At 39.0% G+C, this 26,300-nt stretch overlaps 1 protein-coding gene across 1 annotated transcript in view; it reads right to left on the bottom strand.

Moving 5' to 3' along the window:
• Window positions 1-26,070, bottom strand: part of STARD3NL (STARD3 N-terminal like) — a 52,341-nt gene extending 26,271 nt beyond the window's left edge. The window contains exon 1 of the mRNA XM_003896088.4: window positions 25,860-26,070. The gene's annotated coding sequence lies outside the window, so the exon portion shown is untranslated. The remainder of the gene's footprint in view (window positions 1-25,859) is intronic.
• Between the last annotated feature and the right edge of the window lie 230 nt (window positions 26,071-26,300).

Raw genomic sequence — 26,300 nt, 5'->3', positions numbered from 1 at the left:
AAAGGGAGTGGGAGCGGTGGTGCACACCTGTAGTCCCAGCTACTTGGGAGGCTGAGGCAGGAGAATTGCTTGAACCTGGAGGCAGAGGCTGCAGTGAGCTGAGATTGTGCCACTGCACTCCAGCCTGGGCGACAGAGTGAGACTGTCTCAAAACAAAACAAACAAAAAAAAGAAATCTGGATGAATGAATACAGACATATGTTTGCAACAATATACCCTACATTATGATAAAGCAACTCAGATAATTCTAAGCCAGTCTAATAATTAGCAGCTATATTTAAAAATCAATTTAAATTATTAAATTCACTAATATGTGAACAGAAAATTGAACAAATTCAAAATTCAAACTGAGGACCGATTTTAGAAGGAAGAGCATTTTCAAGGAAATTAAATCATTTTCTTAGTTTCACTCCTTTTTCCTTCCACAAACGCACTTCTTGTGGATAAAAAAGATTAATAAAGAAACATACAACCCTAGAAATCTGAGATACATTTCAAAACAAAATATGATATTAAATACACAATGGAATACATATGGTTTGGGAAATGAGAATCATTACACGATTTTTCATATGTGTATGTGTAACTGCCAATTAGCAAGAATTTATAGATACTTTCACCTCAATAAAAAAAAAGTTACACAAAGCACAGACATCTCTGAGCAGACTGGCTCTAATCAAACTGATCTTTCTCTGGGAAAGAGGGAAGTTGTAAAAAGGCAAGCGAGATTGCTTGTCTTTTTCTTTCTGATTTACCTACTTAATCCAGTGAATTAACTGGTCTAGATGAAACCAATGACAAGGTTAATCTCCATTAGGTTATGAAAACACACAGTTCAGACTTCTAGAATTAATTTTTTGAGTGAAACTTTTACTCAAAAACAGAAAAATAAGAGAAGAAGGTTGCTTAGTTTGAGGGACTCATGTTAAAAACATACTATTCGAACTCAGAAACATTTGGCCATCCTTGTCCTCTATCTCCCTTACTGCTGGTGAAACTGACTAACAGTCACATATGGCCTCTTGCAGCACACAACAGCAGGTCAACAAATTTGACAGCTTCTTCTTCCCATGCCCCCAAAAAACAATTACTCCTGATTGATATTTGGGGGAATGGTAAGGGCCTGTGGGCTGGTGGGAAAAGAGAGCTCAAGAATCTTTCTTACTCCTACAAAGCAGACTGTAAACTGGAAAATTTGGGAAGCACTGGTGAAAAATACTAAGGAAATGTCAGCGAATTTATGCTCTGTAGGAAACTCTTGGTTTCTGCATTATTAGCCCTTATAATAAGACTGAATTTTTTTTTCTGTGACTCATTTCATTGGGATAAACTTGAGTTGAAGATATTCTAAATACAAGTGTATTTGAGTTAATATACTAGATATACTTCTAAATGTTTTTAAGGAACTGAGGCTTAACACACAGAATGTTTCGCCTGAGTTCCTTAAAAAATATATAGGTTAAATGCGTATAACAAATAGTGGAACAGGGAAGAACGAGAAGCACTGCACTAGCTTCTTCACAAGCCTTGAAGCGACACAGCAGGTTAAGGGCTGTGATACATTTCCAGATGAGTGAAATGGAGAAACCATGCCTCAGAGCAGTCTGGGGTGGGGGCTTTGAGGGGAACAGTGGGGAGGACTACATCTACCCAGCTGCTTCTTGTTGCCTATTTCCACCTGTCAAACTCCCCCTGACAGTGAGCCAACTCTACTACCCTTCTAGTTGCTTCATCTGGCCAAAGCAGTCTCTCTTAAAACCAGATTACACATTCCTGGGTATGACATTTCATTCGAGTCTTGAGGGAAGACACAAAAACTGGGTGTGGGACTGGCTAGCCTAGGTGCTGGAACCCCACAGACAAGAGTAGAGCTGCCTGCCCAGCAAAGCCAGTGGCTGCAGGTTCTTGAGGCAATGCCAAAAGAGTCTGAGAAAGCGCAGAAAATGTGTCATGGGATTTTCACATGCAATAAACTTCTGAATTTTTGGTGTGCATATGTACCAATGTCATATGTGGATCTTGGTTAATCCCCAATACCTGAACCATGTGATTCTGACACTCACTGAGAAAGAGAGCTTCCTTTTAATGAGTAAAGAGAATGATCATTCCTTAAAGCCGCTTTCCACTGTCTGATTATTGGATTTCATCCTAACCATATCCTTCAGAAAGCTGAAGTACAGTGTGAGTTCCTTCAGAGACCCTTTTCTGAATGCTCCCCATATTCCAACCAGATACATTTCCCCCAAGCTCCCCTAATCTGTGGATGTGACACTTAATGGTACTGCTTACCACAATAGGCCTTAATTATCCACTTTGCTGCCTCTCACACTAAGTAGTATATTCCTTAAAGGCTCTGAATATGACCACAGCACATGACAGACAGCAGGAACAGAACAAATATCAACTGTATAAATACTATCTAGCATCTAGCACAGATATTAGCAGAGAGTAGGCTATCAGCAATCTCTGTTGAATTCAGGAGATTACAACTGTTTGTTTTTGTTTCTGAGGAAGAGCTTGGGTATTTTTCCAGATGTCATTTCAGAAGTATTAAATATTCAATCCGGTGTACTGAGATCCTCTCTGGGGTTGGCTTAAGGAAAGCCATACCTCTCTAAAGAGGGTGCTAAGTATTGATTAGCTGTATACACAGGAAGCTAAATCTGCAATTCAGAATTTATCCCAACTGTGTGGGAAGTATGGGAGTGAAGAATTAGAAAATAAAGAAAAACATATGGGTGAGAAGATAAGAATCCCCTTTGGTTGTTTTTTGAAAAAGAGACTGATGTCTTGTTTTATACCAATGTGTAATTATCCTCCTCTATACTATAGTATCAGTCAGCTATTTCTATTTATGCTACATTAACAAATCATTAAAAACTCAATGGCTGAAAGTAACCCACATTTATGTTCAAGCTCACAGGTCTGTACACTGCCTGAATTTCACCTGATCTAGGCCACACCTCATGATGGGTACAGAGCCGGGTCGAAACATCAGCTCCACCTGCTTCCACACAGAAGTGACACTACCCAGACGGTGGACAGCAGCTGCCATGCAGCAGGAGCTACCATTGCTTGCATTTTACAGGAGCCCCACAATCTCTCAGCCTTCCTAGGAGGAGAAGAGAGAGACTGTGCACCTCCTGTTGACAGCCCGAAGCCAAGTCTCTCAACCCAACCACCCAGTCTTCTCAGCACTACTTAAGGCAGCAGCCAGGACACTGTATGTTTTCTTCCAAAGAATGTTAGAATAACAGACATTAAAAATATTTAATTTAGAAAGGCTTTAGTCATCATCTTAGCAAAAGTCTTTGGAGATGATTTGGCTTAGAGACATGTTTTCTTGGTCTTGTACAGTGTTTCTTAAGATACTGACTTGACTGCTAACATTTTAATTAATTACTTTTTCCCCAGATTTCTAGCTTCTCTTGAAAAGTCAAAAGGTATAGAATCATCAGGCCTGCATTCTCTTACCATGATGATAAAGCCAAGCTGCTGACCACTTTAAGTGGGGCACACACTCTCTAGTTGGCCTCAATCTTCACCTAGCCTGGAGGCAACTGACTTTGCCAGCCTGATCTTTCTGACTCTTCTTACAGGCAAAAATGGTGGGGCCTACATGGATCCATCTAAGAGATATTTCAAGGTAGTGTATAGTTAGGATTCAAACTTGGTTCTTTCCTCACCATCGTCCTGCCTTACCCGATTCATAGAAGGAAGTAGGAGATACATCAAGAAATGTTCACATGGTGTGCGAAATACAGTCATGCAATTTGAGAGTCCCAAAGCACAGACTGCCATGGCTGTGCCCACTGTATCCTGGGACTGGGTGTCCCTGGAAGCAGGAAGCAGCCTGAGCTGGCTGTCTTGCAAGGGCCCCCACTGTTATGAGACCTGGTTAATGACATAGAAGTCCTGTTTAGAGTCCTCACCTTCCCTTCCGAGGTGAAGCAGCTAGAAGTAGGATATGGGAACAGTGAGTGAATAACCTGACATTTATATACTTACCTCGCTAGTATGAGAAAGAGGCCTGAAAAAACAGAGATGCTTTAAAAATAAGCATGCATAGAGAAGAGAGAGATGTGGGGCAGAAGCTAATCCAGAATACTAAAAACACAGCAAGACAGAGTCACCTTCATGTTCTAAAGGCACCCATGTGACATGAGGAACATTATGGCATGCTAACAAGACCTGGAAAATTGATGTGTAAAATTTAACCTGTAATTCAAACTTTGGTAAAATAAAAAGTTCTGCTTAATGTCTGCCTATATGAGCCTGTCTACATTTTGAAAACACTTCAAAGATGGTTTGTAGATAAGATATTCTTAAAAAAAGAAACAAGTGGCTGGGCACAGTGGCTCACAAATATAATCCTGGCACTTTGGGAGGCTGAGTAGTTTGAGAGTAGCCTGGGCAACAGAGTGAGTCCTCATCTCTTCAAAATATTTAAAAATTAGCTCGCCATGGCAGTGTAGACTTGTAATCTTAGCTACTCGGGAGGCTGAGGCAAGAGGATCACCTGAGCCCAGAAGTTCCAGCCTGCAGTGGGCTTAAGATTATGTACTCTAGCTTGGGAGACAGAGCAAGACTCTGAAAGAAAAAAAAAAAGAAAGAAAGAAAGAGAAAGAGAGATGGAAAGAGAGAAAGGGAGAGAGAAAGAAAGAGAGAAAGAGAGAAGGAAAGAAAGAGAAGAAAGAAAACGTAATGCTATCCCACAGGATGAGAAATTCATAGGGAAAGGACTGGCAGGGGGCAAGATTAGGGAGTTGATGCATGTGTGTGACACTCTAGCCTCCTGAATCTGCGAACCTTCACCACGAAGCTCTACAGGAAAAGTTTCATAAAGCCAAAAGCAAACAAATCTTTCTTTGGCAAACTGCCCATTACATTTATGTTGACACTTCAAAGCAGCCTTGTTTTCCTGTGTGCCATATATGCTCCCTATTAAATACAATGTCCAGAAAAAAAAGGTGTTTAAAAATTAAATCTAGTAGCCCCAATTTTAAAAATGTTTTTTCTAAAAATTTATTCTCATAAATTACATCCAAATTAACAGCTGAGGCAACAGAAAGCTACTATATAGAGAAATATGGGTAAAAACCAGTCATCCCAAAATAATATGTGAAAAATTCTATAAAGCATTTAAATAAACTCACCCAGCCAATTATTTGGTATTACTTCAAATTAAAAAATATTTTTGGAGTCTAATAATCAAATTTTGTCATCAAATTCCTAATGTGCCAAGTGAAAATGAGTGAAATGTTTAAAAAAGAAATAGAAAAAAAGAGGTTTATGTATGAAACTCTACAAAGCATTCCACAGATACACATGATCAGGTCTACAATGGGGAAAAATTTTGAAACAAAGTAATACCGAGAGTTACCCTATTAAATCAACACATAATGAATCAAAGTAGATGTGCTGGATCCTTAAAGAAACAAAACAGCTCACAAGCTAACCAACGAGAACAAGCTGACAGGCACATGCTCAGGTCTAAAGAGGAGAAGAGGCAATGTGCCCATCAGAAAGAGGATGGGTCAGCCAGGAAAACACAAGAAAAGGAGTGTCACAATCCAATGTGACACTTCATCAAGTATCTCCCATCCATTGGCCAAGTAATTCCTATAATTAATTGACACAATTTAATTTAATAATCTTCTGCATACCTCCCACATCCTTTTTCTAATTCCATGTTTCTGATTAGGATGTAATATTTTATGTAAGGAAACAACAAGCTGGTCAGGTTGAAGCAAACATTCAGTCCACATGGCAGTTAAGGTGTTCACTGCAGACACTGAGACGTGAGCCTACTCATGCAAGGCAAAGCCACTTGCAACTGAGTTCTTTAAGCTGCTGACTAATCAGGTTTCTCAGTTAACAACGAGAAGGTCTGGGTTCAAACACGAATAAGGTCACCAGTGTGATAACACTGAGTAGTTTTTTGGGAGATGGAGTCTAGATGTGTTTCTAATGACCTACATTGGCACTATCAGCTACAAACTGCTCTTTGGGAACTTCTAGAGAGATTATTCGGACACAATCTAAATGATGGATAGCTATCACAAAATACTGACACATTCTGTACATGGTATGCAAGTAGTAATTCCAAAAAAGAATTGTAGAAAGGTTGTATCATCACTCAGATATTCCCCCAGTATCTCTTTATAAACTTACAGGTAATTATCAATAATTTTCCATAACTGGCATTATTAAGTGGACTACAGTTAGCAAGCTCAAAGCAAAGCTAGAATCACTGCACTTGACTATACAATAATAATAATACACTTGTTTATTCTGACTTGCATGTATTTGGGTATGATTATTAATTCATACCCAATAAAAGTCAGAGGAGGTTCACAGCTCACACAAAGGCTTTTAATAAGTCCACAATAACTCAAGGTGCATAATTAAGCTCTGAAAATTCTGACATATACTCTTTCAACTCAGCAAGTATGGTTAATACTGGGATTTTTAAAAACTGAGAAGTATGACCGGGCACAGTGGCTCACACCTGTAATCCCAGCATTTTGAGAGGCCGAGGCAAGTGAGACCAGCTTGGCCAACATGGTAAAACCCCGTTTCTACTAAAAATATAAAAATTGGCCAGGTGTGCTAATGCACGCCTGTAGTCCCAGTTACTCAGGAGGCTGAGGCAGGAGAATCACTTGAACAGGGAGGTGGAGGTTGCAGTGAGCCGAGACTGCGCCACTGCACTCCAGCCTGGTCGACAAAGTGAGGCTCACTCCAAATATATATATATATATATAAAATTAGGCTTAATATTCACCACTCAGTATCAGTGTATGCTTTATGTGAAAGAACAGAGACACAAAATGTTCTTAAAACAAAAAAAAAAGGCAAATGCTATGTAAATGGAAGATTATAATAACAATGAAAGGTTTTGACATTTACTTGTTTAGCCTATTTGATGTTTTAATGATATGAATAGAGATTATTTCAATACTATAATTAAAATTTTTAAAACAGATAATTATTTTAACTCTACAGTCATAGACTATATACTATGTTGAGGAGGTAAGCCATATTTATAAAATTGGTAACAAAACTAGATCACCAAAAAACACGTAATAAATCTTGCAATAAGGAACTCTATAGAGAATGAGCAGTGCCATAAAATAGACTTCCATAACATAGTACTATTTTCTAAAATAATATTGGGGTAAAAATACTTAAAAAGTAAAACAAACTAGTGGAAAAAAAATGACAGTAAAAACAGTGGAAAGCTGTAAACTTGGGCTTACTATCAAAATCACTAACTTAAAGTAAATTACTTTTAAAATAAAAAATAAAATAAAATAATTAGGCATCTAAATAATAAAGTTAGAAAGCTGTAACTATTCTATATGGAAAAGGATAGAAAAGAAAAAAGAAAAACAATGAATACAATTAGTAAATCCAAAAGGAGAACGATAACTGTCGCAAGCTGGGGAGTGGGAAAAACGTGATTCTTTATAACAAAAACTCTACTTTTGCACTTGATGAACACTTCATAAACAAATTTAAAATATACAGATAAACTCAGTGATCAGTCCTTTAAGAGGGCATATGTAAAGTACTAATACAGGGAGTACTCATAAAGGAATACAAGTACCACTAAAGAAGAGGTCACTTTCAAAGTATAAGTAATATTTTAATTCCATTTGAAAACCACAACTAAAGTCAATACTCTGGAAATAAATAAATTACACTAAGAAGCAGCAAATGACCTGAATAGAATAAACCATTCCAGAAAAAGAATATTGAAAAAAGCGAAAAATAATTATCTAGCAAAGGGACTGGAGTCAGTTTTATAGGCATTTCAATATTTGAAATAAAAGACAAAATCCTACATATTGATTCAGAATGTTAAAAAGGAAAGCTATTCTATTATTAAATAAAGCTAGGATAATACTGACATTATCTGAACAAGAACATGTAACAACACAAGAATATGAAAGGCTGCAACATACAACAGGACAAAAGTATAAACTAACTCCACATATTAATATAACATAATTATCTATTACATAAAATTATATACCATATATTAACATAATAACAAAATGAATAGAGCTTCCTTACACTGGGACTTACTGTGTCTAGACATAATGCTGAGTACTTAAGATACATTATGTCATTTAAACCTCAGAACAGCTCCCACAAGTAGAACAAACATATCACAGCTTATTCCTAAAACCTCACATAATTCAAAACACACATAGATAAAAACTAATCCTGGCTGGGCACGCTGGCTCACGCCTGTAATCCCAGTACTTTGGGAGGCCGAGGCGGGTGGATCCTGAGGTCAGGAGATCAAGACCATCCTGGCTACACGGTGAAATCCCGTCTCTACTAAAAATATAAAAAATTAGCCGGGCGTGGTGGCGGGCGCCTGTAGTCCCAGCTTTTCGGGAGGCTGAAGGAGAATGGCGTGAACCCAGGCGGTGGAGCTTGCAGTGAGCTGAGATCGTGCCACCACACTCCAGCCTGGGCAACAGAGCGAGACTCTGTCTCAAAACAAAAAACAACAACAACAACAAAACTAATCCTAATAGGAGAACAGACATTTCTGTTTACTTATTAAAACATTTCACTGCATTTCAAAAGCATGCACCAACACAACTTACAATTCATTTGGGCCAAAAGCTTTGAAATTATGTACATTTTGACTGGTTTTAAATTGGAGGCAGGTGGCGGGGGGAACTTGCATAATTTCAAACTTTGTAGGACAACTCTTCATTTCCAAGTAGATATCTGTTTCACTCTCTTAAAATGTGGCTCTCTAAGTCTCTTATTCTGAAAGAGACATAGAGAAACACATAGAGAAGGATTTTGGGAAGAGCCATGGATAAACACATCCCTGACATTAAAAAAACAACAATGTAAGCTGAAAGAAAAGTAGAAACTAACAGTTGGCCTCAGGAGACAAGGAGGAACAAACAGGAGAGGAGTGTGTGCCCAATCTTCAGGGGCTATATGTGTGGAAAGAGAGCACAGACTTTTATTTATCAGTGGAAGCCAGAAATCTGAATTGTAACAGGAAATTTTCCAAATATTAAACATTAGTTCAATTTTTAAAAAAAGCACTTAGTCGACAGCAGCAGATTTTTTAGAGAAGCCAATTAAATTTATGAGATCATTTATTAAATGGTTTCTTGGGACCTTCATTCAGGTAGAGCTCAAACTCTTTAATTTTGCCTAACCTAACACTGGCCTACGTCTCCACAACCACTTCACCATGGTAAAAGTCACAAGCAGTTCCCTAAAGACATTATGTTCTCACAAACCTCTGCTTGCATTTTTCTCTCCAGTAAGCACCTCGAGTGCCACTCTCCTTATCTCTAAAGTTCTGACCCATTTGATAAGCCTTGATTCAAAGCCCATTTTCTCAGGGAAACCTTTTTTTCCTCTTACTCTTCTAAAGTTCTCTGCCCCATCAGAGAAAAGTGTACACAGACCTCTATTATTACATCTATCATGCCGCATCAAGATTACTTTTGCTCTTCCATTTAAAAAAGCAAGCAAGCAAACAACAACAACAAAACTTTGTTAACAAGAGCTTACTTTTATGATTTTGTGATTCATATATTTACCACTTCCTTCAATCTGGGAGAGTGGGAGAAGAAACTAGACACAGAAAGAGAGAGAGAAAGAAAAAAAAAGAAAGGGCAGCCATTTAAAATAGCACCAAAAACAAAACACTAAGGAATAAATTTAATAAAAGATATGCAATATCGTAAAACTGAAAGCTACATAATACTGCTGAGAGAAATGGAAGTAGTTGAAAATAAATTGTGAGATATACCATGTTCATGGATTGGAAGAATTCATATTGTTAAGATATCAATTCTCCCCAAACTGATCTACAGATTCAACTCAATTCCAATCATAATCCCACCATGCTTTTTTTTTTTTAATAGAAACTGACTGACAAGCTAATTCTAAAATGTATACAAAATGCAAAGAAATAAGCCTGTCCAAAGCAATCTGGGAGAAGAACAAAAATAGAAGACACATTACCTAGCTTAAAGACTTTCCGTAAAGCTTCAGTAATCAAAACAGTATGGTACCAGCATAAGAATAAACAAATAGGTCAATAGAACATAACAGAGAGTATATAAACAGGTCCAGACATATATGGTCACTTCAATTTTGACAAAGCTGTCAAAGTAATCCAATGGTGAAAATAAAGTGTGTTTTCTGCAAACAACGCAGAAAACAACAGGATATTAAAACTGAAAGGAACTTCAAACCCTAACTCACACCAGGTAAAAAATAATTTAAGATGATTTACAGACCTAAACATAAAAATTAAAAACACGAAGCTTTAGAAGAATGTGTACGACAATTTTTTTGCAATCTTTTTTGCAAAGATTTCTTAAAGAAGACACAAAAAGTTATAACCTTTAAAAAAATTGTGTAGGCTGTCATGAAGGGGCTCCCCCTGGTCCATTTGGGACAACTTGAACATAAAAATGAATAATGACAGTAATGTTGGAATTTACATTGGACGAATTTAAAAATTCCATGAGTCCACAGTAATATTGTAAATAAAAGACAGATGGCATGGGAAGAGTTCTTCTATAAAGAAAAAAGTCAGATAAAAATGTAAAAGGAATAATAAAATTAGAAAAATCAATGGTTTGCAACTCCCAGAGTAGTAACAGATTCAGGCAAGGACCATTATGGACGCCAGCAATTATTAAAAGGTTGTTGGGGCATATGATATTATAGTTTCAAAGTAGCATCTCTCAGATTATTTAATAATTTCATTGGGGATGATACGCTTTTACAGTGGAGAGATCTGGCAGTCATCACCTGAACCAAGTAATCAAACAGCATCAATACTAAAGCAAGCTGGCATTACCTGCCTTCTGATATGTTGCAATAAGAACTATATAACATCAATTATGATAAATCCTTGTCAGAAGTTTTACTTGAATTTAGTCATTAAAAAAATAATAATAAACAGTATATGGGACATTCTACAAGTCAACTATCCTGGACTCTTCAGAGAAGTCAATGTGGTGAAAAACAAAAATAAAAAGGATAGTGGTGTGAATACTCTTCAAATAGAAAAGAGCATAAAGAGACACGAGCATCGAACGCAATGCACAAGCCTAGAATGAATCTAGAATTAAAAAACAAAAGCCACAAAAGACAATTGGAGAATTGATTACAATTTAGTAATGTGTATGGTTATGTAGGAGAATGCCCTTATTCTTAGGAGATGCACACTGAAGTACTAAAGGATAAGTGTCATCATGTATGCAACTTACTTCTGATTCATTTGGAAAAAAAACTTATTTCTGATTTATTTGGAAAAACGTAAACACATAAGGCTGTTTTGATGTACCTGTCTGTCCATACACAGTATATACACACATACACATAGTATGAATACATTTAAACATAAGATGCATATAGTATACATATACATATGTAACATATGTATGTGCCATAATCCCTCTCCCCAACCTTATCTGCAGTTTCATTTTCCAGTTTCAGTTACCTGTGGTCAACTGCTTGAACTACAAAAATACTACATAGAAAATTCCAGAAATAAACATTCATGAGTTTTAAATTGTGTGTCATTATGAGTGGCGTGATGAAATCTCCCACTATTTCACTCCATCCCACCCAGAACATGAATCACCCCTTTGTCCAGAATAGCCACACCATATGTGTTATCCGCCCATTTATTGCATAAGTAAAACCAAAATGTTTATAGGGGTTTGGTACTATCTGTGGTTTCAGGCATCCCCTGGGGGGCTTGAAATGTACTGTACATGGATAAGAGGTAACTACTGTATAGCAAAGAAAGCAAAGGCAAATTTTCATGGCAAAAAAATCATGAGACCAACTTTGCTCTTAAGTATGTGCTACACTTAAAGGCAAAGGGAAACCAAACATCCTCAAAAACCTCTTAAATCATGCTATAACACAGAATGCATATGAATTTTGTACACGTACCTTTGTATAACAATTCTTACCTACACAACAGTTTGAGTTGCACTAATAGACTTAAAGGAAAACCCATATAAGAATTCCGGACACCCAAATCATTCTGCCTTTAATACAACTATCAAATTACCGAAACACAAATGGAGATATTTAAAGGCTTCTAAAGTGTGCGTGACTACAGATAGAAGTCATTCTATTTTCATTTTGAGTCAATGTCACTTATATAACTGAAAATGGTCTTTTATTATTGCTGCTGTTATAAGATGTATGTGAGAGTGGAGTCACATCATCCAATGGTTCAGGGTCTAAAGTTTGCTCAGGTCTTTAGTAAAAATGTGTATAACATACACCACAAGCTTTTACAAGCCAAGTTTGTTGTAACTTGGCTTCAAAATGAACAAACAAATGAACAAACTTCATTTCTTCCCTGCACTAGAACTCAGGGACCCCTGGGGAAAGACAGACCTTTTACAAAGCACCACCTACCAAGGCTCGGACACACCATGTGTTATTTAATTCACATGGCTGACTTATTACACTAGGACGCACATTTCAACTGCACTTCCTTCTGCTCCTCTCCTTACTTTTCTTTATGAATTTCGACAGCCCAACTCCATGGTAACATCTTTATATATTATCTCCATGGTGTTATTCTTAATCTTTATTTTCTAGGCCTCGTATTTTCCAGTGTCATTTACTTTCCTTTAGGATGTAATTAATGCTTTCATTCCGTCTTAATAAATCTGCTCACTCTTGAATGCTTTGTGTTCTGCCCTCTTCCCACACACACACATCCAAGGCTGCCTGTTAAAGTTTGGTCTTTGTTTTGTAGTCTTGTCTCATTCAATGATTTCTGTTACCATCAGCAGATAAAAGTAATTGTGTGCACATAACAGAACTTAACCTTTCAACAATCTGCTTTAAGACTCAGATTTATTTAGAAACTAACATCAATGACTCAGAAAACTTAAAAGGGAAAAACACATGTCATAGTGCTTTTAAGTCACTCCTCTGGCAGACATTAATCTATCTCCTGAACTCCAACTGTCTTTTAAAGCAACATAATTTCTGTGTGATCTATTTCCTATAGGAATATTAAAAATATTACTAAACTTTCATTTGACACAGTGCAGAAAGAAATATTAAGATTTAAAGATGGCTGGGTAAACGCGTATCAATGTTTTCATAATTTACGAGACAAACCTAAAATAGACATTGAGAAGCTGAATCTGGACGTGAATTACATGGTTTCAGAATTGCACTTGATAATGTTTGCAAATTCAAAGTTTGCCAAGAATACACCACATCTACTACATTCACCCACAAATATGTTTGAGCACTAAAATTGTGTCAGGTCTTCTTCTGAGCACTCCCATGGTGATTAACAAAACATCTATCCTCACATAGTTTACCTTCTTGAGGAAGCGGATGGAAGACAAAATAGGGCTGGAAATATTGTCATTTTAAACTGAGAGGTCAAGATGATTTCATTGAGCAGGCGGCATCTGAGCAACAACTAGCAGGAGATAAGGGAGAAATGCCAGGTAGATATGAGGAAAGACACTTCAGATAGAGGGAAGAACAGGGGCAAAAGTTCTGAGGAGGGGTAGAGATGGTCACAGAGGAGTGCAGCCCGGTGGCCAGCGAGGCTGGAGCCAAGTGAGAGAGGGGAAGAACATCAGATGATGACAGATCAGTTAACAAAGGGCTGGGCCTTGTGTATGGGCCACTGTAAAGTCTTACTCTGAATGAGATGGGAAGACACTGGAAGATTTTCAGTAGAAGAGAAAAATAATGTAGCTTAAGTTTTAACAGGCTCTCTGGCTGCTCTGCTGAAAAAAGCATAGACGTGGGGAAACCTGTTAGGAGACAGCGGCAATAATTCAGGAGAGAGATGATGTACTGACTCCATAGAATAGGGTGAGGGCAGTAGAGGGGATGAGAATAGATTGGTTCTAAATAAGGAGCCCAAAGCATTTGGTGACAGATTAGCCATGGGGTATGGGAGAAAACGAGGACTAAAACAGAACCGCAAGATGTAGAGCTTGAGGAACTAGAAGGATGGATGTGCTATTTAGTGAAAGTGGTAAGCTAGAGAAGGGGCAGTTTTGAGCAAGAATATCAGTTCAGTTTAGACATAAAGCATGAGATGCTTATTAATATCCAAGTCGAGATAAAGTAAGCAGCTGGATATGAATCAGGAATTCAGGGGAGCATAGAGCTGAAATTTTAAAACATAAAATATGCAGAAATAAGAATATTCTTCTATGCCATAAAAATGAAAAAAAAACCCAAAAACTAATAAATTGTATCTATTTGTAGAACAGAAAACAATTATAAAGTGGGTCCTATGTAAGTCCACTAAGAGTTCCCATTTTAGCAAACCATAAGCGTTGAAAACCAAAGAAATGTAACACCACACAAGCATTTAAAATGGTTCAAAGGTAATACAAAAGGTCTCATGCTCTCAGCAGAACCTACAACTAGCCAATAGGGAAGATACATAAATAATACAAGGGAATGACTGAAGAGAGGGAAAAAAATCAAGTATATATTATTGACAATAACCATGACATTAGGACTGTTGCTTGGTCCAGGGAAAGAAGAGCAAGCCAGAAAGAGGAAAGGCATTTGACAATGTATATAGGTCATTCCATAGACTACAGGTTGGCAAAATGGGAAGATGCCATACAGCCGCCCAGTAATGTTGGGTGGTACGAAACACTTGTTAGCTCATCAACCCTGCAGGGGTCAACAACTTGGTAGTCAGTTATTTCACTAACATGGGCTGAGTCAGCCAGCTGGCATGTTGGAGCTGGATCTCATCACTCGTTTAGTGCAAGTCTCTCTCAAGATGGGCCCTGGGGATTAAGAATATTCTTTCATTTGTTTCTCTCTCTTTTTTTTAGAAGCTGCTGTAAGGTAGCCCAAAGTAACTGAAATGGGGTCTCTACAGCTACCTTCCCTCCAGCTTCTATTGTCTCCAACCTTTTATTCTCCTCATAGTGGATTTCTCCTGGTGTTCAAATTGATTTTGCAGCCTTTCCCCCCCCCCCCCGCCCCCCTTTCTCAGCTTTGGCTCTAACTCCTAAACTTAAATATAGCCATGTGTCACTTAATGACAGGGATACACTTTGAGAAATGTGTCATTAGGTAGCTTCCTCATTATCACAGTGTTAACTGACACAAACCTAGATGGTAGAGCCCACTATACACCTAGGCTATATGGTGCAGCCTATTGCTTCTAGGCTATAAACCTGTACAGCATGTTTCTGTGCTGAATACTGTAAGCAACTGTAACACAACGAGAAGTAGTATTTGCATATCTAAACACAGAAACGATACAGTAAAAATATGGTATTATAATTTTATGAGACCACCATCATATATGCAGTCCATCGTTGACCTAAATGTTGTTATGCAGTATATAGCTGTATTTTCTCCACAGCTCACCTAGAAACTCCTTTGTTTTAATCTTCCAGGTCACAGAGCTATTTGTAACCCAATTTTTCCTTTAGGAGACTAATAAGGTCACTTCCACAAGTACAAAATACTGCTGATTTTTTAGCTGTTGACTGTCTTTTTCCAGAACTTTTCTTTGGTCCCCCATAACAAAATCTACTTTTAGCCTTCCTAAAAAATCACACAATACATCAGTTATAAAATACCTGATGGCTAGTGCAAAGTTACCATTATTTTTGCCACTTTTGACTCATTAGTTCTGTCAACCATCAGCAGATCAGCACCCGAGGAGTTGTGTTGCTCCTCAGTGTACATATAAATATTATCTATGAATATTTAAAACTTCATCTTAGAGATGTATCACCAGCTTTGGCAATGAAGGAGTCAAGAGTCATATTACTATCTAGACAGGTGAAGGTCCCTCAATTAAGGAACTTGAAATATTTTCCAATGCATATGAGGACATCTCTGCATCACATAATGTCATTCCTTCAATACTTACTACAAGCAATTTTCAAATAAATGCTGTCAACTTTCAGCACAGGACTTGAGATCTTATTAATCTAGATCTGAAAATCAATAGTATCACTGGCGGTGAGCTCACTGCTCTCCTAGGAATCATAGGCAAGTGACTAAAAGTGTACTCTTCTTTTAGTAACTATCCTTCATCCCAAAGAATGTGTGTTCATCACACATTCTTCAACGCCTCCCCAGACCTATCTTTCTGTTCAGCTTTCTAAACAGAAGCTGAATTCCCAGGGGCCAGCTGGTAAGTAGTCACCAAAGCCAGCACAGCTATTCATAGACAAGCTAGGTTTCTTTTCATTCAACAACATAAAACTCCTCAAGAATGTGGGAGATAAGTGTTCCTGAAAATGTCACTCCAGTTGACAGAGCCATCTTCTACTCACTGTCCCTTTGGTGGCTCTTAGTTGGTGGAAGTGGCACACTAACAGCAATGCTAGGGAAGATGTAACATCTACTGCCCCAGGAGACAGCTGAGACCAACACCCTATGTCACAAAATAGAGCAGGTTAATGAAAGGTGTGCCATTCACATGTATGGCCAGAGGTATCCACCAACAGGCAGAAGTTACACACATTATCTCCCATGATGTGATATATAATAACAGCACATAAGTCCAAAAAGAAAGTATGAATCATACCACAGATAAAGGTTTGTAGTCCAAAGCTTGGCACATGTGACAGATAGGGAAAGTCAATCTCAAAATCTTGATGCCTAGGTTTTAAAAATCACCAGTATCCTTTTCTCTGAAAGACTTCTGGCCCGGCGCGGTGGCTCACTTGTAATCCCAGCACCTTGGGAGACCAAGGTGGGCAGATCATGAGGTCAGGAGTTCGAGACCAATCTGGCCAACTCAGTGCAACCCTGTCTCTACTAAAAATACAAAAAAATTAGCTGGGCTTGGTGGTGGGCACCTATAATCCCAGCTACTCAGGAGGCTGAGGCAAGAGAATTGCTTGAATCTGGGAGGCAGAGGTTGCAGTGAGCCAAGACTGTGCCACTGTACTCCAGCTTGGGCGACAGAGCAAGACCCTGTCTCAAAAAAACAAAGCAAAACAAAAACAAAGAAAAGACTTCTTAGGCAGTCATAGAGAAAATCAGACCCTCAAGAAGATCAGCAATAGAAGTAACCTCGTGATCCCCTTCACCATCAGCCTAACTCATGTTTCAGAAAATAGAATCACACAAAGACAACTAAATCACAAGACTCAATTCAACTATAGGCTAAAATAGTCAGAAAATGAAGTGTGCCTTACAGTCTAATAATGAGAACAGACTCAGAGCACATTACAGAGGCAGAGAATACAACAAAAGTAGTAGGATCTCTTTAATTTCATAAGGCTCTCAACAAAGGTTTGAAACTAGCACCATTCTTGAAAAACTTGCTCTCAAATAATGCAACAAAACAAGCAATAAATTATGACTATGGAGATACAGACATATAAGCAGCATATCTACTATATATAATACATATATATACTATATATAATACGTATATATAGTAGATATAATACATATACATAGTAGATATGCTGCCTATAAGTACTTTAAAATGTTTAAGAATAACCAATAATCATCAGTAAAATCTTCTTTACAGTTTGTCTAATGAAAATGTATTAAATTTGATTCTGCTGCTGACTCTATCCTCCAAAGAGTCAGAATGGTGACCAACTCCATCCCTTTACTATCTCTCATCACTTTCCTTCACTATTTCCTAATCATCCCTCACCCACATTACTCCAACAATTCAGTCTTATTCATCTCCAAAACATTCATTCCTCTACTCAAAATACCATTTCCCTCACCCAGTGCTTACCATTTTCAGTACCCCTGCACAGGACGTTATAGAATTTGGACGTTTGTCCCCTCCAATTTTCATGTTGAAATGTAATTCCAAGTGTTGGAGGTGGAGTCTGGGGTGAGGTGTTTGGATCATGGGGGTGGATCCCTCATGAATGGCTTAGCACCATCCCCTTGGTGATGAGTGAGCTCTCACTCTGAGTTCGTGTGAGATCTGCTTGTTTAAAAATGTGTGGCATCTCCCTTCTCTCTCTCGCTCCCGCTCTTGCCATGTGGTATACTGCTCCAGCTTTTCCTTCTCCCATGATTGTAAGCCTCCTGAGGACTCACCAAAAGTCGAGCCATGCTTCCTGTATAGCCCGCAGAACTGTGAGCCAATTAAACCTCTTTTCTTCATAAAAATTATCCAGCCTAAGGTATCTATTGGAAGCGACACATATGGACTAACACAGGAAGTTTCACCATCCTGCCTTTGCCCCAGTTCTCCCTCTCCTGGAATGCCTTTACCTTGAACACCAAACTATCATATTAACAGCAAAAAATAAGCCTATCCATTGTTCAAGGTAGCTTAGGTATCACTTCCTCAATGAAACTTTCTCTGACCACCTATTTATAATATAAATTCCACATACCTTTCTTTAAGAGCACCTCCAGTCTTTCACGTTTCACATATTGTTCACATCTTCTTCTCAGTACTATACTGAAAACTCCTAGAGAACATTCTATATTCTTAGCACCTAAAGATATGCTTGGCATGTGTTAGGCATTCAATTAGTTTAAAAATTGCATCTATCACTGTATGAAAGTACAAAGTCATCTGAGTACTTGCTAACTAAGGTGAGAAAAACTTATATATATGGTTGGAGTTTCAACATAGTACAGCCCTCCCTTGGTATATGCAGGGAATTGGTTCCAGGGCGACCAGCATACAGGGCATGCTGTGAAAACTATTTTAGGTCAGGTCCCTGTTTTATGAAAAAAATTCACATACAACCGGACCTGTGCAGTTCAAATCTGTGTTATCCAAGGGTCAGCATTATATTAAATAAGCCAAGAATATTTTTATTTAATTAATAAAAATGTTCCCAACTCTCCCAAATTAACTAAATTGGTAATCTTTCTTTCCAATATATTTTGAATGCTATTTAGTGAAGTCATCCTAATAACACACTACAAAAATGAATACAATTATAGAGAAACAGAAAGAAATCACTACATGAGTAGGAACCCATCTAACCCAAACAAATGGACATATTTATTGAGCATCTTCCATAAGTAAAACACTATGCTAAATGCTATGCGGGAAATAAAATGGAAGACATGGTACTGATCCTCAATCTTAAATAACTGATTTCTAATTATTTATGTAACTGTACTACCTCCTTTATCAAGCTTGAATGAGTTTGATAAAGGAGGTAATACAGTTACATAAATAATTAGAAATCAGAGTCAAAGATAATTATAATACAAAGAAGACTGAACTTCTGGTTTGTATGACCAGAAAGGCTTAATGAAAAGGCTGGCCTCAGAGAAAATAAGACTTTCAAAGAAATGAAAATTTATGTTCCAAGGAAAGGGTAGACTAAATTAAAAAGAGAAGCACAAGCAGGTCTGTGAACAGCAAGGAGCTGGACAATCTGGAGAGGCCCCATGTGAGGGAGTCACAGAAGTGCAGCCGGAATGGAAAGCTGGAATGGCACAGAGTGCCAGGAAGTCAGCATGGGAGTGTGCGCCTGCCTTTTACACCAAGGGCATGCAGGCTTGACTGAGGAGGCTAGGACCTGAGGACAAGGAAAATGTTCCAAAGGCCAGCAAGAGTCCATTGCTTCTAAAAAGCTGGCAGAAAGCCTCGTCGTTCAGAGAACAAACATGGACTCCACTGGTTACTGGCTGTCAACAAAAAGGTGTGGCTGTGGTTTCTCCAGGATACAGCTGGTCAACTCCAGAAATGACATTTTCTCAGTGTCCTATAAAATATCTATTTTAACACCCAGACAAATGGAGGTCATGAAAGAAATAGTTATGAATAACACTTTTCAAAGTTAGGAGGAGTACGTAACTTTCAAACTGAGTCTGTGGAGCATTCAAATTTCAGAGTGGGCTGGATGGCCCCTCCTAGTCCAGAAGCCCCACCTCACCCACCTTCATTTCCAGTCTTCAACAAAGAGGATCTTTTGCCCTCCACATAGAATCCACCTCATTTCCTAAATCAAATGAATGCACACTTCCTTTTAGCGTCACACTGCTGCAGTCCACACAAAGAAGGCTGCAAGCTAACGGCCCTGGGACCAAATCTTGTCCCTACAGAGGTGATGGTATTTGTTGTCTTGCACAATGTTTCTTTCTCTCTTTTTTTTTTCTTTTTTTTTTTTGAGATGGAGTCTTCTCTGTCACCCAGGCTGGAGTGCAGTGGCACAATCTTGGCTCATGGCAACCTTCGCCTCCTGCATTCAAGTGATTCTCCTGCCTCAGCCTCCCAAGTAGCTGGCATTACAGGCGCCTGCCACTATGCCCAGCTAATTTTTATATTTTTAGTAGAGACAGGGTTTCACCATATTGGCCAGGCTGGTCTTGAACACAATGTTTCTTAAACACTGAATTAACTGTAATATTAAAGATGTGAGTTTTTCACATAAATAAAATCCAGATTTCTTGCTCCTCTATAAAAACAGGCAATCGTGGCAATACTCCCCCATTTACCAATCTGCCACCCAGCCACCTTGCTCACTCCCAGCTCTGCCTGGTCCCTGCCAGCATTTATTATTCCTCCTGGCTTACAGGGTCTGTGGAGCCCTAATAGTTGGTGGCCAGTCTGAGTCAGCTGTGTTGGGTGAGAGCTCAGAAAGAGCATTTCCTCGTTTCACATTCCAGTACTGCTGCTTACTAGTTGTATAACCTTAGACAAGTTACTTAACCTCTCTATGCCTACGTTTCTTCTTCTGTAAACCAGGGACAATTATACTACAACTTACCTTAGAGGGTTGCTGTAAGGAATCAATCAGTTTATAAAAAACAGTGGTTCTCAACGGTGTGGTGAGGAGGATTGTGTACTCCCCCTCCCTCACCCATCAAGACCTGAAGCATTTGGCAATGTCTGGAGGCGTTCTTAGTTGTCATGACTAGAGAAGGTACCACTAGCATCTAGTGGGTAGGGGCCAGAGATGCTGCTAAATATCCTACAATGCACAGAACAGCCCCCAACAAAGAATTACCCAGCCCAAAATATCAACAGCGCTGAGGAATAGAAGCCCTGACATAAAGCATTTAGAACAACTCCTGGCACAAAGAAAGTCCTCAGTATGCATCAGTTATTACCACCAATGCCCAAGGCAAGTCTTGGCTGGTGTTCCTCCCCTCGGCTAGAGAAAAGTTTGATGCCCTCTGTGTTACCTTTGAGGAATTTAACATACAATTAAAACAGCAAAAGGTACTTGAAATTCAGTTTCCACATCATTAATTTAATAAATGCTTAATTTTTAAAAATAATTCTGATAATATATTTTCCTGAAACAAGCAGCAAACAAGAACACACTTTGGTGAGCAATAATGTACAGTATTTGAAAAGTATACTGTCCTGGAAAATATAGGACATAGAAACCTATGATTACTGCAACTTGGAAGGTCCTGGGCCAAATTCCTCCAAACTCCAGACTGAATACACTGAGGCTGCTCGCTAGTCTCACAATACTATTTTGAAAACTGTAACTAGAGAGGAAGAAGAGAAAGGTTTTAAACTAAAGAGCCTACTGAACTTGATTCCACACCGCCTGTTCAGGAAGATCCTCCAGGCTTAAATAGCTCAGAGTCAGGGATTCCTGGTGAGAGTTAAAGCTTTAATCTTGATTCACCACAAGAAGTATCTTCCGGATCCAGGTCAGCTCACAAATAAAGCAAGCAAAACAATTGAAAAGGCCTGAGCTGTACTGATATATCGTGTAAGAGGCTGCCGGGAGTTCCAACACAGGACATCAGAACTGATGACGGCCTGCTACAAGCCCTTGCAGCCATGAACCAGGGGTACTGACCAGGCTTCTTAGCCTAGCACTGCAAGTAACACAGGGCTAGTCTCTGTGGGCCTCAGTTTTCTCATCTCTAATATTAAAAAGTGGAAATCATTGTTAGTATTTTCCAATACCATAAACACAGCGAACACTGATTTTATTCGTGACCGTGTGCCTTCAGCATTTATAGCCCAAAGACATGAGTTCTCTCAAAGGACCTCTTGATAACTGCAGAAGGCAGACCCTTAACTACACCAGAAAACAGGTTCTGTGGAAACAAAGCTGAGAAAAGCCTAACAGTTTGTCTCTCAAAGATAAGATGATAAAAGTGTAAATAAAATAACAGAGCTCTACAATCTGCAAAAAACTGTGCATGTATAACACAAATTGTCAAGTCTTTTAAGCTCAAGTCAACATATATTTTAACACCTGTGTATGTAATAGTGCAATACCAATGCTATCAGGACTGGTAACTGGTGTCAAAGAGACGCTCCCAAAAGTGCCATGAGAAAAGAAGGCTTCTGTTATAGAGACACAGGAAATGCTTTATTGATAAAGCAGCATTTGAGTGGACTTAGAGGGACAGGTAGAATTTTGGCTGGCTGGAGTTGTCTATCCAGAGGGCATTCTAAGCAGAACAAGTAATGGCACTGAAGCTGGAAAGCCTGAGGCAAAGACCAGGAGTCCAATTTGGGGCACTGGGCTCATGGCAAAAGATGGAGGTCAAATCATGATGACCTGGGTCTTCAGAATATGGGCATCAGTTGCATGAACAATTTTAAAGAACAGAGACAGTCAGAACATCTAGTTTTGATATTTTGGCCTAAAGAGCAAAAACTCTCTTTTGCTTAAACTTAAGTACCTTCCAATATTTAAAAAAGAAGATACTAATTCCATTAAAATTATTCTAAAGAAAAAAATAAATTCTATTAAGTTACAGGAGAGTCAAAAAGACATACAGAAAGTAAATTAAGCTATTTATTAGTCTGTTGTTATTCGTCTACCATATTCCACTCATAATTACCAAAATATGCAAACCTCAGAAATAAATAATGCGTATTTTTAAATTTTAAGACCACTGTTAACAGCATGCTCAATCACATTAATTTATAAACTGATTTTGACTTATTTTTAAACAGAACATATTACTAAGAAAAAGAAGTTATATCACTGACCTAAGGGCTTCCTCAACAACAGGAAGAAACTCTACTTGCTAAGAGAAATTATGAGTCAGCAAACTCTAGACCATATTCCCATACTTCTAAGCATAAAGTTAAGGCTAGGAAAATAGTAACACATTTTAAACTCCTTTTCAAACATTTCTAAAATTAAAACAAAATGTTAAAAGTCATTTTTAAACCACAGCTTTCTATTAACAGAAATCAGATTCATCCAGAAAGTTTATACCTGTTCATTCTTCAGAAAAGGGAAGGAAAATAAGGCAAAGGATTATTGTAGCCCAAGAAGCAGCAACGTCTCATCTTTTTAAAATTAACTTTTACAAGTTTGTGGACAATAAATTCATGCTGTTGAAATATTATATTTTTATATATACAGAAATATATTGATAGGGGACTTTCATGAAGGAAATATAGCAGAAAAAACACTAGCCTGAAAATGAGCAGGGTGAAAATTTGATACCAGTTTGGCCATTAGGTGCATTATTTTAAAACTCACTGACCTTCTCTGGGCCTCCACAGCCCCAGCTCTAAACTAAGAGGGGTGAATCACATGATCACTAAACTAAGGGGGGTGAATCACGTGATCTCTAAAATGCCACATTATAAAACATAATTTTAAGTAATAAGAGACTTGTTGCTGTTCAGGGTCGTGAGGTTGGGGGTTAATGGGAGGTGGGGTAGAACGAATTAGGCTTTGGAGTAAAGCTAATGGGAGTTCAAATCCAAGCTCCATCAGTACTAGCTCAGTAGCTGAAGTGTAAGTTTCCTTCACTATCAAAAAAGCTTAATATTTTCCTTTGCAACATGTTGGAAGGAATAGAATGTATATAACATACCTGGCACATCATAGGTACTAAATAAAGGCAAGCATTATGTTTCTGGTCAGTAATACAAGTTCTAATGAAGAACAATAATCCACTTGCCAATGTAGCTTCCTAGAATTTGGCTTGGAGAAGAGCAGAGACTGACTGCCACGGCTTTCCAAGTGGAAGGCAGGTACAGGTAATAAGAAAGAGGATTCGTGCTTGGAAGTAGAAAGGATTAAAAGCAGGGAGCTGAAGAAAAAGCAAAGACTTTGAGTTCTGCATATAACAATGGAAAGGACACAAACTACATGAGATAAGGTGCTGAAGGAAACAAGATCTTTTCATTAAGAGGGCCTCTGGAGAAAAAATATATACACAATGAATTACTGTAATGATTTCATAACCAAAACAAAGCAGAAAGTTGGTTAGAGTTTATGAGTATCACTAAAAGAAAACAAGACTTTGCAATATACAAATTATCTTTCCCTCGCCTGCCTGTAATTCTCACATGGGATACAAGATGATCCAATCCCTGTACACCTCTCCAGTGTCACCTCTGACCACTGTCCCCTCACCTCACCCTTCCCTAGGTTCACTCAAAGGTTCCCTTTGTCCCTGCAACATGCCAAGTTCATTCTTCCTTTAGCTCCTTTACACTGTTTATATCTGCCTAGAAACTTCCAGCCCATTTTCTCATGGCTGACTCAGCTAAACATTCAGCTATCACCCAAAATGTCACCTCCTCAGGGAGGTCTTCCCTGACCACCCCATTTCTCCACACAACCCAGTCACTCTCAAGCTCCCTACCCAGTAATACCTTCTCTGACATTAATTACTATCTAAACTTGTCTTTTTGATTTACATGTGTATTATATTCTCCATCAAAAGTTAAAATCTTTGAGGGTAGGGGCCTTATCTAAATTGCTCACTACTCAATCTCTAACACCTAAAACAATGGATGGCATAGATAATCACTCAGATAAACTGTCCAATGAATAAATCCAAATGATGTTAATCACCATCCTTCTGTGAACATAAGTAAGGTAATATCCCTCAGAGGCTGTTTAATTTCATTTCTTTCATGCAGTTTTAGGCAATGCAATAATGCTGTTTTAAAAGACCAATGTTTGAGACAGCTAGATTTTAAAGAGGGTGACTTCTACATGACAACATATTGTACATGTTTTCACTTTATGAACACGAATAATCCACCACTTTAATTACCAGAATCCGTAAATAAAACAAGGATACCATAAGTTGTTTTGTGAGATCCTGCTTCTATAAAGAGGCGTATGGGTAGATGGTATATAGATGGGAATTACCTTTCAGAACTCTACCTAACAAGGAAATGCAGCAAACTGGACTAATTCCAGTAAAGATTTAATTAGACCCGTTACTTTGTTACCTTGCTAAACTTATCCAAACTAGTACAAGTGATGAATTCAGTGATTCCATCTGTGAAATAGAAGACAAATGACATAGTGAACAAAGAAAAGTTCCACAATGTCGACCCATGTTTGAACTAAAAGAGAGGGGGAAAAAAAATCCCTAACCCTAAACCAAAAGTAATCAAGCAACTAAAATTTCAAACAATGGCGAGGTATCTTTGAGTAGGCGAAGCAGTGAACTGAAACCACAGCGAGAACATTCATGATTCGTGCTTTCATTTTTTTTTTTTTTTTTTGAACACGACTTTTCTCAATGAATAGAAGAGACTCACAACCGCCTGTGTCTGGACAACCCACGCATTACACCCAGTCACAAATTCTTGGTCCCTCTGGAGGGCCCATGGCGCCAGCACGGGGTCGACCCCATCGGGGACTCCTCAGGGTCCGCAGGCTGCAGCAATGGGGACACTCCCGCTACCTATATCCATCGCTGAATCCCTGCCCAAGCCGTGGGAGCAGCGGGACTCAGCATTCTGCAACTTCACTCTTGTGTCCATTATGAGCACAGCCTGCCTCGCCCCTCCTCCCCCGGAGGCTCGCGCAGGACTCAGTAAACAGGACTGGGCTATGGCCTCCGTCCGCGGGTCCCCTGTACGCCCCCATGCTAGTCATCTGACCCAAGAGACTCAGTTTTCCAACCTGTCAAATAGGGGAACGAGAAACCCAGCCTACCTCAACGGGTGGTTCCTGGCCGGCCGCCCTAGGCTGGCCCGGGAACTGCGGCTCAGCGGTCGCGCCCCGGCCTAAGGGGCGGGGCTTGGCGGGGCGGGACCCGGGAGACAGTCCAGCGGGCGACGTGCAGCCCACCGCCCGCACCCAGCAGCCCCGGGACCTCCGGCCCGTGACGTCAGCACGCTGACGTCGACGCACAGAGTTCGCATCTCGCTCGAGGGACCAAAGACCCGACTGGCTCCCGAGCACCTCCGTAGAGGAGCCAACCTATTGGTCAAATGACCTGTCAATCTCCTACTGACCAGTAAGCGACGGGGAAAGGAGGGAGAGGGCGGGCCGGCCTGCCGGTAGGAATGGGTGGGAAATCTGGACTCCAGCTTTGAAACACGGAGCTGGTTGGACTTTCCCGCATTTTGCATCACACGGTTTAACAAGCGTCGG

Source organism: Papio anubis, chromosome 4, assembly GCF_008728515.1.
Source record: "Papio anubis isolate 15944 chromosome 4, Panubis1.0, whole genome shotgun sequence".
Taxonomy (NCBI): Eukaryota; Metazoa; Chordata; class Mammalia; order Primates; family Cercopithecidae; genus Papio; species Papio anubis.
This window is presented reverse-complemented; position numbering and strand designations above follow the sequence as displayed.